The sequence below is a fragment of the Peromyscus leucopus genome, chromosome 3 (genome assembly GCF_004664715.2).
Source record: "Peromyscus leucopus breed LL Stock chromosome 3, UCI_PerLeu_2.1, whole genome shotgun sequence".
NCBI lineage: Eukaryota > Metazoa > Chordata > Mammalia > Rodentia > Cricetidae > Peromyscus > Peromyscus leucopus.
In genome coordinates this window covers 127,834,179-127,852,230 of record NC_051065.1, presented here as the reverse complement: position 1 = coordinate 127,852,230, position 18,052 = coordinate 127,834,179, and the positions used below count along the sequence as shown (strand labels likewise).

Genomic DNA, 18,052 nt, shown 5'->3' with positions numbered 1-18,052 from the left:
TTGGCTTAAGAGTGCCAGGGTGGACTACACAACTGGATAGCATCTACCACACAAGCGAATAGGATAAGCTCTGTAACGGGAGCAGACGCACATCACATAGGAAGTCTTCCTGTGATTGCTGAGCAAAGGAATGTGCACTAGCGCATGAGGACAAAATGGAGAGGGGTTGAACTATAAAACAAGAACTAGTTCAGTTTATATGCGAGTTGGATTACTGTTAAAATGTATCCAGCTGCAGAGCACTCACCGTGGCATAAGTTTTCGCGTCCTGCGTGGACGAGGTTGTCCAAGTGTTGTATTTCTCGATAGAGCTCTCTGATGGCACAGTTTCTCAGAGGATGGTTTCAAAGTGCAGTGTACAATACTGTACGCGCTGTGTCATGAGAGAAGCCATGCATATGAGGTTTACAAATATATCTGCACACTCGTACAGGTTAACACATCCCTGCCGTACGGCCTGGATACAGCGCTGAAACTACATGGTCCGAAAGACAGGCGATCTTACCTATCCTGATAGATAGTCGCTCTACTATTCTTCCTGGGCCTACCAGCTCTTGGGATTTTTCCGATGTAAAGTAAATGACTCATCAGTGGTTTGCAACGAGTTAGCACACCCCGTCGGCCAGATGGCAATTTCTACTGTCATTGAGTTGTCTTATGCTATTGTGTACCATGAAAAAATCATCAAAAAAGCACTGTACAGTACCACTGGCATTACCTGCCGATGGTGGCAGCGGGCTAGACCTTTCCCCTTAAAACACTGTAAGAAAAGCTTCACCGTTTTATATCCGTCTGTGTAGGGTGGGAATACAGGGATGATTTGGTTGTCATTAAGCTCATTATAGACTGGAAAAGACTTCTCTGCTAGTGCAGGCTATATATTCAATGCTTGTGGGTTTGGTTTTGAGATCGGGTTTTGCTGGCACGTCCAGGCTTTTTTCAGCAGTGTTGGTTGACAAACTAGTCCAAGTTCCACACCAAGTGTACGTTGTCCCTGTAAACCACTAGGTAAGTCAAGAGCACACACCACACAATCCAAGTAGTCTTCCTTATTTGGCTCAAAATGTGTAACGCCTGCAATTTACACCCTGTAGCAGCCCTGTGGCTAATTTAAGAGACCTCCTGAAAGCAACAGAAAGCTATTCTTTAGCGACGGATACATCCAGCTTGAAGAAATGCCTGACGGAGTGGTGAGCTAGTTTTATACTAGTAATGGACTCTTGCATAATAAGTTCGCCGTGTGCGCAATATTCGGCCTTGCTGCTTGGCAGCATATATGCTCAACATAACCACTATGCAGGGAACCACAGCCCCTTCTCTACCGCCAGTCAGCGAAAGGAACTTTAAGACTACATTGTGGTATAATAACATTCTCAGCCGGAGGGGGGGGGGGCTGCTTATCAGTTCAGTTGTTCCACTTGTCTGCCTCCGGTTCGGCGGACCCCTCGCAGTAAACCAACTCTTAGTCCCTTGAATAAAAGGCATGTGCGTCTTGAGTATCGATAATTTCTAGATGTAGAGAAGCACGACCCTCTGATGGCACTGGAAACCAATAAGACGGCATCAACCTATGGAGATCGCCTTCCTCTTCTGCACTGGCCCTCGTCTCAGTGCCATGCTCACGATGTGTCAGGCTACTACCGAGGTCCATCGTCGGTTTGGAATAAGTGTCTTTTTCGCCAAGCAACATGTGTCCCTAATAACGACTAAGCATCTCGTTACTAACACTAAAGCCGTGCCAAAGAGGAACTGCACTCGTAAGATAGAGCTTGAAAGACATCCTAGAGCCTCTCTAGACATTTTTTTTCCCCGCTCCATCCTAGGAACTGTGTTTATTAGGCTAAGAGGTCTAAATTTTAGACGTTAAGTGTTTACCATACTGGATAAGATCATCCTTACCTGTTGTTAAGACTAACTATACATTCCCCGCGTCGTATTCTCGTATCAAGCTTGAGCATATTGGCACTGGGATTTCCTTTGCTGAGCGTCTGTTCATCGGATAGTAAAGTCAGAGGCCGATTCGTGGGGATCCGCTAGAAGGTAGTTGTCTCTCAGCACTGGTTATAGATGCAGAGAAGCATGAGCCAGGAGGAGAGCCAAGCGCTGAATTGACACTTTGTTTCCGGATCAGTCTTCAACAGCATTTAAGGTTGGTGTTTGAGACTGACGTGGACATGCACAGCTAGTGGATGTTGAGAAAAAGAAGGCAGTGTGTGGAGAGAGAGCTAACTTACAGAGAGCCTAACGTGATGGAAAACAAGGTTGAAAAAGCTAACGTTTGATAGAAACTGAAGGAAGAAGGGAATGGCTGTCATTTAGTCTTGTGGGGTTTAGATTAAAATTACAAGATGTAGATTAAATGAGTCTCAACACGATAATCCTGATTGGTCAAGAGTAGTAGGAAAGTAGTGTAGGTGAATGAATTAATTCGGTGCTCGGTGGTTTTAACGTGAGAAATGACTGAGTAAGCCTCTTAGCGTAGCTATCCCAAGAATGTGAGTACAAATGAAGCTGTTTTATTGCTAGAAAAAATATCTCTCTATTGACACACACCATATTAGGAGGATCTTAGGACCTCGAGGACGAGAAATGGCTCATTGAGTGATCACTGGCTAGGGTAGTTCGAGCGATGCCAGAAAACTGGTTCGATTTCCCAGCACCCTGAACCTACCCATGACAGCCTCTATTTATTTGTCAACCCAGATGATATACACCTCTCACAACGCACAGATCATACAGACATGGCAACAATACCACCCTGAAGTGGTGCATCTATGTAAAATAATACACGCGTAAACAAATATTTTTGTTGTTTAGAAAAGATAGGGCCAGGGAATTATTAACAAAAGACATTTTCTTTGGAATAATAACAATCCAGTTGTTTCATCTTCGAGCACAGTCCTTGGGTCACGACCAGTAGGGCGGACTGTCAGGGGCAACTGAAGTGAATCCAACAAGATACTATGCTATGTAGTTTTAGAAAGGTCTCTACAGGGTTTGGGATGTTGTAAGGATTTAAAGTTACGTGAGATGCGCATGAGGTGTGTGTTTTGTGCACACAACAGATTGTGTGTACAGACATAACCATACAAACGAGTTAAACGAGAGATACTGAAGCTCCATAGACATAGGAGGATTTAAGGCCTGTGTATCTTGGGAAACAGAAAGACTTCCACTGTTGAGGTAAGACCATGGTTGTGGAAATCAGAAAGCAATATCATTTGAGTGAAGAAAGACTATTTCCTTTTCTAGATAAAACGAAGGCGTGCAATGTCCTGGAAGGCAGAAGTTCATAGATAATCAAGTGAATAGGTGTTCACAGAAAGTTGGGGCATGGTAGAACAAAAACTCAATTCATGTGCCACTCACGTCAACAATCGTGGGCAGCATACTAACGTGATTACATTGAACAAGATCAATAAAGAATGACCAATTAATATTATATACAAGAGGCAAAATGGCGGGCTATGCAGTATCAGGCAGAGAAATACTAATTATATTTATCTTGGACTACATAACCAGTGCTTCACTTTTTGATAAGACTAAGACAGAAGTCGTTAACTTGCCACATAGCAATGACAATTCCAAGTATTTGGTAAATATGTGTGTAGAAACAGTGTTTTAGTGCCTCCCATTAGTAATAACACACAGAGTGAGAGAAGCAGTGCCAGGGAGGGCCAGAAGACGGCGGCAGTCTCCTGTATGCCTGTTACACAGGGAGAGAGCGCTAGAAGAATACGGGACACACGATGTTCAGCTGTAATGAAATTTGTTTTCTACTGAGGTATAGATCAGCATCTAGCCATCCATTCCAGCTCCTACCAGAAAAAAACAACACGGAAAAGAAATAAACGAGTTTCTATATAAGACATCTCTGTGACGACAGCCAAGGGTGAGAGGACTGCCAAGTGTCTAGTGTGTGATTATTGCAAGAGGTTATTATAATGAGGTTCTAAATATGACAGATGCTCGTGGTGACGGACCAGCCAGGGTGAGGAGGGTGCATGTCTGGTGGATCTTAGCAGAGGTTTGAGGCAGCTGTTCAGTTTACATACTCTGTGTGACGGGCACGCCAGCAGGGTGCTGAGGGTGCACAGTGTCTGGGTGGAAAATCTGCACAGGTGATACAGAGGAACCACTAGGGCTTAATGAACAACTACGAAATGCTCTGTGAGCGGACAGACTAACTCAGGTGTGAATGTGACATGTGCCAGCTGTCTGGTAGAATTAGGCAGAGGTGTAAAGGAGGATTTCTAGTTACATATTAGACACCAGGCTCCATATGGCTGTAGCGTACATGCAGGTGGAAAGAGGGTTTGCCAAGTGTCTGGTAGATCTGCAGAGGTTACAAGGGTTCCAGTTCAGATAGATTATAGGGGTGCACTGATGACATACAAGCCAGGGGGTCATGAGAGGGCAGAGCCCCAAAGTCGCAGGTGGACTTTGGTCCAGGAGTGTAGCTGAGATGGGCTCAGTATCTGAGATAGGAATACATGTTGGACGTTAGCATGGTGATGGACAGGGCCAGGGTAGGGGGAAATAAGGGGGATCCAGTGATCGCTTAGGTGGAATTGCAGAAAGGTGCTACAAGGGTTTCAGTTAATTAGACATGCGTTCGAGCGAGCTAGCGACAGGGTAGAGGGTTGCACAGACATAGTGGTCTGGTCGGGATGAAGTATGGGGTGTAAAAAGGGTCCCAGCTATATAAGAAGACACGCATGCACGTAGCGCTGACAGGCACTAAGGTCCTAGGAGAACTAGCGAGCGAGCTTGCCAGTTGTCCTGGTGATTTGACATACGGTGTACATAGGGTCCACGAGCTTAAGGGTGAATGCTCTGTGACGACCAGAGAGGGTAGGAGGAGGTGCCGCACGTGTCCTGAGAGGATGGAGCCAGAAGCTAATCCACAGGGTTACAGGTATATAGACCCAGGCCTCGTACGACAGCAGGTGAATGTAGATAGGGAGCACAGGAATGGCGTAGGTGGATTGCAGAGGTGTCAGCGGCGCTCTACAAGGGTGATACAGATGATGAAGGTTGGGACTTTTGTTGTTGGTGTCAGAGGTACCAGTCCACAGGTGCTTACTCCATGGCATGAGAGGTCAGGTCGGGATGGAAAAGCTTAAAAAGAGGGCTTGATTTTACAAGTGTAAAAGCAAAAAGTTTCTGCTTTCTTGGAACTTTCTTACTCAGCAATATCCAGGGAAGTGCTTCAGGACTTTTGCCTGACTTCAATGCTTTCCTTCTAAGCTTTTCACATAAATTCACCCAACTGCCTTCAATGTACAGCATCACAGTGGGTTGTTGTTAGTGAAACATTTCTGCGTTTAATTTAAATATCCACAAATAGTCTGAGTAGCCACAGGAGTTTGAGATGAAGCCATCTGTACCCTGGGAAAGGAGTGCTCACCTGACAGTTTGGGGGCACTGGGGAATTGGTATCTGGGAAATTCCAGATGAAGATTTCCACTCTCTTGCTATATTGCAATGTCCCCCTGGCACGGTATCCTCCTAGGGATCCTTTCTTGTGCTGCTTTGCTCATTTTCATGTGTTGACTTTTAAAGGTCTTTTAGGAAGTTAGCTATGATATTATTGTGTGCTAGATGGCAGTGGCACCCGCCGTTCATCCCAGCACTCGAGAGACAGAGCCAGGAGATCTCTGAGTTCAAGGCCAGCCTGATCTACAGAGCGAGATCCAGGACAGGCACTGAAATTACACAGAGAAACCTTGTCTAGAAAAACCAATAGATAGATAGATAGATAGATAGATAGATAGATAGGTAGATAGATAGATAGATAGATAGATAGATAGATAGATAGATAGAAGTAAAAAAATGTTATTATGTGCATGTTGATACTTAATTGTTTTATAGAAGGAAGTAGAATTTGAGTTATTAGTGTACAATAAAACTCTTGATTCTGTATCACTTACATTTATAGAAGATTGTTGAAAATCATACAGGCAAGGAAGCTTGAAGTGTTCATACAAAACATTGTTTGCATAGAGTGTGTGCCCCAAAGCCAGGGTCTGGGGCTCTTGGGAGTCTTCTCTGACTGCCAAATGTTTTAAGACACACAGATATTTTTTTAGAAAGGAATATAAATTTTTTTTTAAAAATGGAATTGTCTACATTTGTGTGCAGCAAAGCATTTTCTTTCCTAGCAGTTTTTATTTTATTTTTGTTTTGTTTTTTTGAGACAGGGTTTCTCTGTAGCTCTGGCTGTCCTGGAACTCACTCACTGTGTAGACCAAGCTAACCTTGAACTCAAGAGATCCACCTGCTTCTGACTCCCAAGTGCTGGGATTAAAGGTATATGCACCACACCTGGCTTTCTAGCTGTTTTTAGTGTACTTTTTTCAGCTAGTCATGGCCTAAGAAACTTTGAATCCATAAAATTTGCTGACTTATTAAGAGTGAAAGAGCTGGATGAATCTCATCAGCATCCAACTCCCTTACCCCTCCCTCTCTGCTTATTCCAAGCCGGTTCCACATGGGAATATCAGCTGGGAAATTCTGTTACTGTTTGAAATGCCTGGAGTGCCAGCATCATTAAACAGTAAGTATATGAACACTTTTTGGCCACACTCCAGCATCAGTGATTACGTGTCTAACATTAATCCAATGTGTCTACAGAAGCTGTTAGAGTAAACATCTGGACTCGTGCACTACCAGAGCTGAAACATTACATAATGACTACAGCAAAGCTGTAGAGATGTACCACAGCGCAGTTTGCATACGATCTTGCCTTAAGGCAGCTAAATACATGAACAAAGGTTGTCTTGACTTTTCTAAGATGAAAATTCAATGCTGCTGAAGTGCTTACTTTACCATTGCATTACTCAGCCTTTTGTTACTATGACAATAGCCAGCATAAACGATTTTCAAAGAAGAAATTTTCATTCAGTGTCATAACTTTGGAGGTTTCAGTGACCTGTGCAGACAGAGCATCAGGGTAGCAGGAGCCTGAAGCAGCCAGGGAGCAATATGCTGGCTGAGCCACCTTGGTTTCCAGCTGTCCCTCTTCAGGGCCCCAGCCCTTTGGCTGATACAACCCACATTCAGGGCCAATCTTGCCTCTGAACACTGTCCAGTGTTCTGGTCATCTCTATACACATCCTCACAAATACACCCAGAAGTGCACTTTCCTAATCTAGACATTTGTAGATCGAGACTCATCCTTACAACCCCGAATATTGTCATTATTTGGAGACAGATTTCTTATCCAAATGTTGTGGCCCAGTTCTCAGGCCCAGAGAATGTGCTGGGCTCCTGTGGTTTGTCCTTTGCTTTGTTCTGGTTTGTTTTATTGCTGGGATTGAGTCCACAGCCTCATGACGGCTGAGCATGCTCTCTGCTGCTCAGCTGTACCCACAGACCTGAGGGACTCGATGAGGAAGAGAATGTGCTGTCTGTCTAAGGCGGTGTTGAAGCACCAGGGACGATCACAAATTGTTTTTACTATCTTTTATGTTCACAAATTAAAGGTGGTAGAAGTAGTGAATTCTTCCACAACCTTTTATTTTCTGTCCAAACCTGCAAGGTACCGGTTTTACTCATCCTAAAGCATGTGAAAATTCTGTAAAATATCAAGTTACCTAAAAAAAAGGTAGTAATATAATGTTTAGAGTATTGTTTTAATAGGAAAAAGAAAATTCTAATTAGGTTGAATGTTGTTATTACTCCTCTTGTAACAATAATAACCTCATGCAATAGTTTTTAAGTGTGTTTTTGGTGGAGGTAAGGTCTGTCGTGCGCTTTATATGCATATCTGCCTGGTACTGTGGAAGGTTATAAGCAGCAACTTTAGTGTCAGACTCTGCAAATCTTTGCTCCATCTCTTGTGAGCTGTATTACATCATGTTAGTTGACCTTTCCAGGTCTGGGATCTGCATTTGTGAATTTACAATGACAGTGAGATTGCTTCTGTGGATTATTTTAGGTCATTGTGTATGCCAAGCATATTGGCATACGCTGGTGCCCCCTCCTTCCCACCCCTTCATAAACCAGAGCCCAGCAGTTTACCTAGACATTAGCTGGAGAAGGGGAGCCAGGAGGAAGATGTTCTAAGCAGAAAGTGATGCACAGTGGGGCAGTGACATGGTTGTCTCATAGCAGCTAAAGACGCTGCTGCTGCTGCCACCGCCGAAGAGGGGCCATGTGGAGGATGTGAGCTTCATCCTGAAGCAGTGAGGACCATTCATGATTCATCACGATGGAAAGCCCCCAGGTGTGTGTTAGCACTGAGTAAATGAACCACTAGTAGTGATAAGATGCCCTGGGATGGGTTTGGGTCAAGGGAAGAGCTAAAATGCAGTTGTTTCTGACACTTTCAACCTTTTAAAATGAAGTTTGTGTCCATGTACAGTCACAAAAGGTGTTTTTCATTTGTTCAGAGTGCCTCTGGGTGTTTTCTCCTCTACAGTGTACTATTTTCCTCCTAAGTATTGACTGTGGAGTAAGTGTTTTCATGTCTATCCCAGGGAGAATTCTTAGCCAGTGATGTAGATGACAGCCTATGAAAGAGTAAAACTGACCACACCCATGGGACAGAGCTAACTGACTACACATCTGCTACTTTTTATCAGTAGTGTTGGACAGTTGGGGAAATGCCATTAAAACTTATAATGAAACATCAAGAGTAATAACCACAAGTCTCAAAAGTAAGATAGAGTTTATAGCAACTAATGCTCACAGAAGTTTAACCAAGAATTGTGATGGGTAAAGATTTTACCTAGAGCAGTGGTTCTCAACCTTCCTAATGCTGCAACCCTTTAATACAGTTCTTCATGTTATGGTGACCCCCCCCACCCATAAAATTATTTTATTGCTACTTCGTAACTGTAGTTTTGCTAGTGTTGTGAATCATAATGTAAATATTTTTGGAGATAGGGGTTTGGCAAAGGGTTGCAACCTACAGGTTGAGAACCACTGACCTGGAGTAGAGGGTAAAGGCAGTCTGTCAGAAAGCGTGTCCAGTGAGTGAGCTGGTGCTTTTCAGCTCGATATGGTCTTGACGACGTTCCTAGTCAAACAGTGAGCTTTCTGAAGCGCGCTGGCTGCAGCACTTGGTTGTGTGTGGCTCTGGCCCACTCTCCTGTTAGTCCCTCCTCCCTCTGCACATCCGCGGCCAGCAGCAGGTGCTTCTGTGCTGAGCGCTGAGCGCAGGGAGCAGGTGTTGGAAGGAGAGCACAGGAACTTCAGGGCTCCCAGAAAAGAAGAGCGAGGGATGTTGTTCTGTGGTTTTGGCTTGATCGCTCCCACTGGGAAAATGAGTTTGAGTTTGGGGAGCAGTAAGACTTCTTATACCTAGAGAGAGCGTGGAGCTGAGTCACCGTGGCAGGGCACTCAGGGACTGCCCTCACGCCTGCGCTCTCACGCTCCAGCCTGGACACAGCTGTGGTTTCCCCAGCTGATCTCCATGACAGCTGCATCAGTTTACACTTCTGCTAGGAGAGAGTAAGAGCTCCTGTGTCCCCACATCATTACCAACATTTGTCATTTGTTTCTGTATCAGTCAGAAAATGTTTATAGCCCTAAAGTTTGCTTCTGACCAGTTTAAAAATGAAGTTGTCCTCATGTGGGGGATTAGGACCTAGAACTGGTGGGCACTGTGGCTGCACCTGTGGTCAGCTGTGAACATGTGGAGTCCCTGTGGCTGTGAAGTTTGGTCTGTGCTGTTGTAGTCGCGTCAGAGGGAAATCTGTAAGGTGACTGTCACAGCAGCCTAAGAGGAGTTGTGCTGAGTTGACAGGGTAATCTCCATTCTGGTTTCCTTACAAGGTGGGCATGGTCTCTTCATTTAACTTCTGCTGTATTATAGTGAATCTGGGCTTGTGGGAGTCGCTGGTTAGAATCTCAGGGTATGGGAGTGGGTGGCTGTGATGCCATGCTGCTGTTCTTCTGTAGAGGCCCGGGGCTCCAAGACTGAGGTCCACACTTAGCTCCCTGTCTCTTCGGGTCGCCTGAGCTCCTGAGCAGGTCAGCTCCTGACCCCTGCTGCTGGAATCTTTAGAGGTTTTTGTTTGATGAGGGTGTGGGTGAGGGTTACATCAATCATTGAACACTCGGTAACACATTTGAGGTTTTTAAGCTGAAAAATTGGAAGGCCTTATCCATATGATTCTGATGTTAAACAACCTGTTGCCCATTGTGTTAAATCTCCAGTGCGTCAACAGCACTGGTGACTGATGGTTTCCAAGTCATCTTTTACCGACTTAAAAAAATTTTTTTGAGACAGGATCTCACTGTGTAGCTATGGGACTCTGTTCTAGGACCCTGGCTCTTCTAGAACTCACTGTGTAGACTAAGCTGGCCTCCAACTTACAGAGATCAGTTTGCTTCTGCCTCCTGAGTGCTGGCATTAAATGATTGCACCACCATGGCTAGCATAACATTTTTAGTAATACAAATTTCCATTCAACATTCTGGCCCTGTAACTCTAAGGAAACAACCTATGACCTGGAAATAAAGGCATGGATTTTGTGTTTTCTTCATTTTTACTTCATAAGTGGCTTTATTTAAATAAACTTGTAACCAGTGATTTACCTGTCTTTATCAAATATTTATAGGAAAGAGTGCATTTGTCATTTGTGTCTTCATGACATAACCACATTACAGAATATCTGATCCTGTGCTAGTGTAATTAGCACAGACTTCATGAATCACATCATTTATTGAAAGTCAGAATCTCAACACTTGGGAGGCAGAGGCAGGGGAATCTCTGAGTTCCAGGCCAGCCTGGTCTATAGAGCAAGTTCTAGAACAGCTACACAAGAGAAACCCTGTTTTGAAAAATCATGGGAGGGAGGGAGGGGGGAGAAGGAGGAGGAGAGAGAGGAGAGAGAGAGAAAAGAAAAAAAAGGAAAACAGTTGGATGGGTCCTAAGCATTTCTGGTGTCTGATCATCCTCTGAACATCTAAGTACTTACTTAGAATAGCTTCTGTGTTTTCTTTTTGTTGGTGTTCTAATGTTTAGACTTTTTTGATTCTTGCTGTAGGGTAGATGTTGATGCCCCCACCCCCAAAGTCTGTTTTTAAAGGCTGATCCTCCAAGTAGTGCTGCTAGGGTTTGTAACTTTAAGGAGATGAGGCCAGGGAGTTCTTTGATCTTTGGTGGGGCCCCGGGAGACTGTGAGGTCAGCAGGTATTCTCCACTCTTTACCTTGTATTCAGCATTGCCTTTTCTCTGTAAGTTAATTATCTCAGGTGCTCTCTGATGCAGTGGAAAGCTAATGTAGTTGTTTTCTTAATGTAAATATATTACTAGTCTTGATTTTGTTTTTTGCTGTGTATGTGGTATGCATATATGGGGTGTGTGTGTATGTGGTATGCATATATGGAGTGTGTGTGTATGTGGTATGCATATATGGGGTGTGTGTGTATGTGGTATGCATATATGGGGTGTGTGTATGTGGTATGCATATATGGAGTGTGTGTGTGTGTATGTGGTATGCATATATGGAGTGTGTGTGTATGTGGTATGCATATATGGGGTGTGTGTGTGTGGTGTGTGCGTGTGCGCGCATGTGTATATGGTTGTGCATTCTCTGGGTGGCCTGCTCTATCACTGTCTTATTCACTGTCACTGAACTTGGAGCGAGGCTGGTGACAAGCAAGCCCCGGCAACCGTCCTGTCTGCCTGTACTGCCTGTCCTGTTAGAGGTGGCTGTGGCCATGACCAGCTACTAGGTAAGGTGCTACGGATTCTCCCAAGTTATCACATTTGCACAGCAAATGTTCTTACCCACCGAACCTCTCCCCAGTTCTGGTAGTCTTGGTATTTAAAAAAGAATCAGAAAATTGTCAGGTCCTTTATAATATCTCTAGATTAATAGCTAGAACAAATAACTTGTTCTTTGCATTTGCGCTCCAAACTTAGCCAACCTAATATTCTTAGATGCTCTGCCACTCCTAAGTAAATTTGGAAAATAAGTTAATATCCATGAGGTGGTTGAAGGTTATTGGGTCACGTAGTAAGGTGACCTCTTACCTGAGGAGGGAAATGTCTGTTGGCCTGAAGTTCCCTGAAGGCAACAGAAGAAGAGGAAATGGCTGTTTCTGATGGACTTGTGCTGTGGGCTTTGGGAAGCAGTACAGACAACCCGAAGCTTCTACCGTTTTTTCAGGGTCGGTGGAGGAGCAGACTTCCTGACTGGGAAGTATTGTGGGGAGGCTGCAGGGCCCAGGCCTCCTTGGAACCCTCACCTGACCACCTTTGTCCGGACTCCTGTCTGTAAGCTGCTGACCCAGCAGACATGCTTCTTCCTGCTTCTCGAGCGGCAAATGCATACCCATGGCGGAGGTGCGTGTGTGAGTTCATTTTGTTAGGCCATGCTTTGCAAAGTTGTGTTCTGTGATTTGTCCCCCATTGTCTAAAATTTATTATTCAATCTGTGTCTTTTCCTCTGAATATTTAATTATACTGAAACACAAGCCAGATTCTTTTGGAAAGTTCTCAGTGTTCAAATGTGCAGCCTCTAAGGTTTCAATTTTGGTTTGTTTTCTAGAGGCCTGTGCTTACCCTTGGGGTCTTGGGTGGATTATTACTATTGTGAATATGTGAAAATTCAGTGATCAGAAGTTCAGCATCTTTTTAAATTCAATGACTGTATAACCTTGAACAGTATTTCAGTTGGACAGTGTATTTCACAAGTGTGTGTTGTGTGTACAAGCTCCTCATCCCTGTGGAAGTGATGCACACAGGAGTGTGCAGTGAGGTGCTGACCTGAGTCCAGCTGACCGTCCATAGTGGGCAGCAGCTGGACTTGTGCAGTCTTAGACACTGGGCATCTGAGGAGTCTCAGCAGCATCGTCTCTGCCCGTGGTGAAGCATTGATGTGTGTGTCTGCTTTTTCTCTTTTAAGTACATATTTCTAAGCTCTCTGTATAGCCCTATAGAAATATCTGTTGCCCCTATAAATTAAAAATATCCAAAATTTGATTTACTATTTTTATTTAGTATAGAATCTTACTGAGCCAGGAAGTTGCTGGCTACTATAAGTGTTTTGAATTTTTTTTAAAATTTTTTTATGTGCATTGGTGTTTTGCCTGCATGTATGTCTATGTGAGGATGTCAGATCCCCTGGCACTGGAGTTACAGACAGTTGTGAGCTTCCTTGTGGTTGCTGGGAATTGAACCCAGGTCCTCTAGGAAGAGTGGCCAGTTTTCTTAACCACTGAGCCATCTCTCTAGCCTGTATTTTGAAATTTTTAATGTCTGATCTTAAAATGAATGCTGGCTGTTTTTATTTGTTTGTTTGGTTGGTTTGGTGTGTGTGTGTGTGTGTGTGTGTGTGTGTGTGTGTGTGTGTATACACACTATGACTTTTTATTGTTTTCTGATCACTGAACATTTATGACAACTAGCATGAACATTTCAGCTCCTGTTAGGGCCATGATACCCACCTCACTGTGTACAATGTTTATCATCTAAAATACAAGGATGTGATAGCTTTTCCCCAGAATATGCTATGAGCATTCCTTTAATAAGGATCCTTTCTGAAATAATATAAATATCAATCAAAAAATTTTAATTTATATTTTCTCCGGTTAAAGGAGAAACATAGAAAAACTTAAGAATTTGTCAAAGCTGGGAAGATGGCTTTGTAGATAAAAGTGCCACCCACCAAACCTAAGAGCCTGAGTTCAGTTCCCAGAACCCATGTAGTAGGGGGAAAACTGACTGCCAGAGGTTGCCTTCTGACTGCTACATGCACCATGGCATATGCATGTGTGGTTACACGTGCACACAAACACACATAAGTAAATGTAAGAAACAAAACAATAGTTTGTCAACTGCCAATAAACATGGCAGATATGAAAACGGAGCTGAGAGGAGAGTGCATGTGGAGCCTGTGTCCCTCACATGTGGCAGATGCAGTGGACTTCCTCCGCGGCCTCTGTCTCCACACCCTCAGGGGAGCTACTCATGTAGGGAAGTCTGTGCTGGTCACTGCCACTTCCTTTGGATTTCCTCACATTCCTTGGAACATTTTTACTTGAGCATGAGGTAAAGCAGAGTGTGTCTTGCTTCTTCACTAGTGACATTTGCTCTATTTTGATTAACTTATTTTTAGGGAAGAAAAAATTTTACTTATGTGACATGGAACATCTTTGCTGAGACAGTCTCATACAATACTAGTTAATTTTTTCAATTCTAAGTGATATTAGACATAGTTTTTGTAATTGTTTTTCTATCTCCTATAGTATGATTTGCTTGGATATTCCCCTAAATGTTAACAAAAAAAATCTGTGAACCTTAAGGGAACCCCTGTAGAGACACAGCAAAACCATGAGAGAGAAAAGAGGGCAAAGCCTGCTGGGAAGTGGCGTGCAGATCCATATTTTAGCATACCGCCACACAGTGCCCGCAGCACTGGGGTGCTGAGCCAGCAGCAATGTTCTTCAGCCAATGTGCCAGCTGTCACCACTGAAGTGTGGGCAAACCCAGAAGACCCATGACGCCTGGTACTTCAAGTTGAGTATGAGTTGAGCTGGAAAATTCCCTAAGGCATACATTACTCATTAGCCAAATTTGAGGGGGTATGGAAGCAGCACCAGAGGGTGTGTGTATGTATATGTGTGTGTGTGTGTGATATTTAGACTGGAGTTCTGTGATTTTAAAAAATTATAATAAAGTATCATTTTTATCAGAAAAAAAAAATCGGTGAATCTGCTTCAGTAAGCGGTTTTGTTGAAGCCCCCAGGGAAGCCGTGAAGCACAGCTGAGAGTAGCGGCGTGCTGTAGACACACCCGGGGTAGTTTCTGAGTGTCCCTCCGTGGGGTTTATATTCACCATAGCATCAGTTACTGGTGTGGCTTAGGCGTGCTGTAGACACACCCGGGGTAGTTTCTGAGTGTCCCTCTGTGGGGTTTATATTCACCGTAGCATCAGTTACTGGTGTGGCTTAGGAACTGGAGGCGAAGGAAGGACTGTGGTACTAAACACTCGCGAGTTCTCTCAGTTCCCAGGGTGCCTGTGCTTTTCCTTAGCAGCGTCTGTGCAGTCACTGTCGGAGTCTACAGACGTGCGTGCATGTCCACCTTGTGTAGATCACTGGGGCAAAGGACTCAGTTTGTGGAGAATTAGGAGGCAGAGAATCAGGAACATTTCCAGGGGAAGACAGTAGCACATACAGCTTGAAGAAGCTGCCGAGTCCTGTGTTGGACAGATGTGAGGTGTCTTGAGGAGGGTCGTATTTGAAAGGGGTTCCTGCAGCGATAGTGTACAGAGCAGGTGTGCAGGTAGGGGCGAGGGGACAGAGCGGGCTCGCAGGCGTTTACAGTGCAGTGGCGTGCTTGTGGTGGTCTGGGTCTGGAAGTCAAAGGCTCCATCGCAGCAAACATCTCTACTGCAGCTAGAGTGAGCTATTGCTGCTCAGAGCAGCAGGAGCGGGGCTCACAGACTACATGAACTTGGTGTGCTCACAGCTGTCATGGTAGTTGCCTTTGCAGAAGATCAGTTCTAGAAGGTCGTCATTTTGCAAAAATCCACACATAGGATTCCTGAGTTTTCTCTAATATGTTATACTTCAGGTGTGACTGTTAGGATATGATTTCCAGCGTCTCCCATCTAGAGAGTCACTGTCACCATGCTGCCATTTGCCCTCCATAGACTGTGGGTCAGGTGGAGTTTGGATTCAGAACCTAGTGTGTGCCCTGCTTAGCTGAGGTGAGTGGCTTTGGGAGGCACCGTGCCATCAGAAACCTCCATGGCATGCGTTCCTTACTCCCTCATGGCCATTGGCTGTGAGCTCTGTGCATCTGATTTTGCAGCAGCAGTGGCCCTGAAGTCCTTCAAAGCTAATGCACTCACACTAACAGCATTGTGAGTGGTTACATGTGACTGTTTCTTAAGTGCTTACTGGCACTGTCAGACCTGCCACTTACTAGCAGGGGGAGCCTAGGTGAGTGTGCCTCAGTTTCCATACTTGTTCAATTCATGTCATATGGTACTCAGATGGGTGATAAAAGGTTAGAGACAGACAGACAGTTGACCGGCTGACATTTTGTCACATAGTAAGACTTCAGCGCTAACTCCTCGCTGTTCATATTGATTGAGCCAGTAAACAAGAACACATGGCCACTTGACTGGCTTTTCCTCACGAGGTCATAGAAGTCCTGCAGTCCCTCCTCAGGAAGAATTGCCGCAGTGTGCTTGTCCTTCAGTCACCTCTGCAGATTATTCAGTAGAAGCACTTAACGTTTGCTCACTGCCCATCGTAGTGATTAGTGAGAGAGCCCTGCAGTGGCACGTGCGGCTTCACGGGGGCTTTAGGGTGCGAGCAGCGGTGGGAGGGCTGCCCACTCACTGTCTCCAGGGACTTAGAGCATCCTGGGACCTGACAGAAGCCCTGCAAGACAGATGGCTTCTCATGCCCCCTTTAATAATACTGCTGCAGAAATGGGTCCTGATAGTTCATTATTTTTATATTTTTTTATTTAAGATTCTTTGTGCAGGGGCTAGAGAGATGGTTCAGTGGTTAAGAGCACTGGCTGCTCTTCCACAGGACCCAGGTTCAATTCCCAGCACCCACATGGCAGCTCACAAACTGTCTATAATTCCAGTTCAAAGAGACCTGACAGCCATGACAAAACACCAATGCACATAAAATAAAAATAAGAAAATTTAAAACAAAAACTTTGCAATTAAAAAAAAAAAGTTTGTGCCAGTAAAACCAGTGTGGAAATCAGCAGCAGCCATGTGTGGCTTTCTTACGCTAATGCTCTACCCCTGACTCTTTAGAGAAATACCCTGCTTGACATCTCTGTGCTGGCCACTGCTCTGTAATACATGTACAGCAGTGCCATTTGGTGCTGTACATAGCTCTGGTCCTTTTCCATTTGGTTTCAGTGAACTCTGAGCCACTGTGGCTCTTGGATGTAATTTGCATGTTCCCCAAAGACTTGTATGCTGGAAGCCTGGTTCCTTGGGTTGCCATGATGGGAGACTCTGGACCTTTAAGAGAAGGCACAGTTGAGATGCCCTCTAAAGGAAACAAGGTGTTCCTCCCAGCACCCCGGTATTTTTGGCAAGAGGGTTGTTTAAAGCACTCTGATCAGGGCCCAGCCCCATCTGGCATCCCTGCTGCCCATCTGCCTGGCTCTTGTCTTTATGTGGTGCTTTCCGTCACCTCACCCGAGGGCAAACTCATCGACACCATTGGTGTGGGTGTCGTGTATGGCTTAGGAAAATGGATGTGTTCGTACACTATCCAGGTTGAGCTTGGAAAAAAAGAAAATGGCCTTCATAGTGCCAAACTAAGAGATAAAATTAAAAACTAGTTACTGGTTACATTCATCAGAAAAGTTAAGCAAGGAGTGAGTCATCAAGATGCCTCAGCAGGTAAAGGAGCTTGTGCAAGCCTTCCAACCTGAGTCCGTCTCCAGGACCTACGATAGAAAAGGACCTACAAGGTGTCCTTTCACTTCCACTTCCACCTCCACACCCATGTACTCCCACAGACAGACAGACAGACAGACAGACACACACACACACACACACACACACACACACACACACACACACACAAAATGTAATAGAAACTCCTTTTAAACTTTAAGAGAAAAAGGCCCCTCATAATAGAAGGATTGATATTTTTATGCTGATAACTTTATCTGGATTCGAATGTTTCATACTAAATATGATCAAAATTTTAAATATGAATCCTTTAAAAAATTTAAGATTGTTGGCTGTTCTTAGATACCTGATACAATAACCTAAAATGTTCCTTGTTTTCAGTGGTCTTATTTTTCTGAAATTTTTCATTGCTGATGACTTTCTGTATAATAGAAGTTTCTAATTTTTGAAAGATAGAATTTTCATTTTCATGTACAGAAATAACTTGAATTCATAATTCAGAAGTCACTTGAGCTTGTAATATTTGACCATATTAATCATTCTGAACTATAGAGCCTGACTTAGAAGAGGTGGGTAATGGCAATGAAGACCTTCCAGATGATGAGGGAAGCTGATCCCCTCCAAGCAAAGCTGTAGTGTATTCATTACCATGTCTAGGGGCCCCCATGCCTTAAAGAACTGGGGCGCAT

At 44.3% G+C, this 18,052-nt stretch overlaps 1 protein-coding gene and 1 pseudogene across 3 annotated transcripts in view; both read left to right on the top strand.

Annotated features, from left to right (window-relative positions):
- Positions 1 to 18,052, top strand: part of LOC119087727 — a 298,948-nt pseudogene that overhangs the window by 158,932 nt on the left and 121,964 nt on the right.
- Rassf8 (Ras association domain family member 8) overlaps positions 1 to 18,052 on the top strand; it is an 80,999-nt gene that overhangs the window by 48,345 nt on the left and 14,602 nt on the right. Inside the window, exon 1 of one of the 3 annotated variants that reach the window (XM_028891623.2) lies at positions 11,880 to 12,304. The exons of the other annotated variants lie outside the window; for them this stretch is intronic. The gene's annotated coding sequence lies outside the window, so the exon portion shown is untranslated. Of the gene's footprint in view, positions 1 to 11,879; positions 12,305 to 18,052 lie in introns of those variants that run through there. 3 annotated transcript variants of the gene reach the window in all.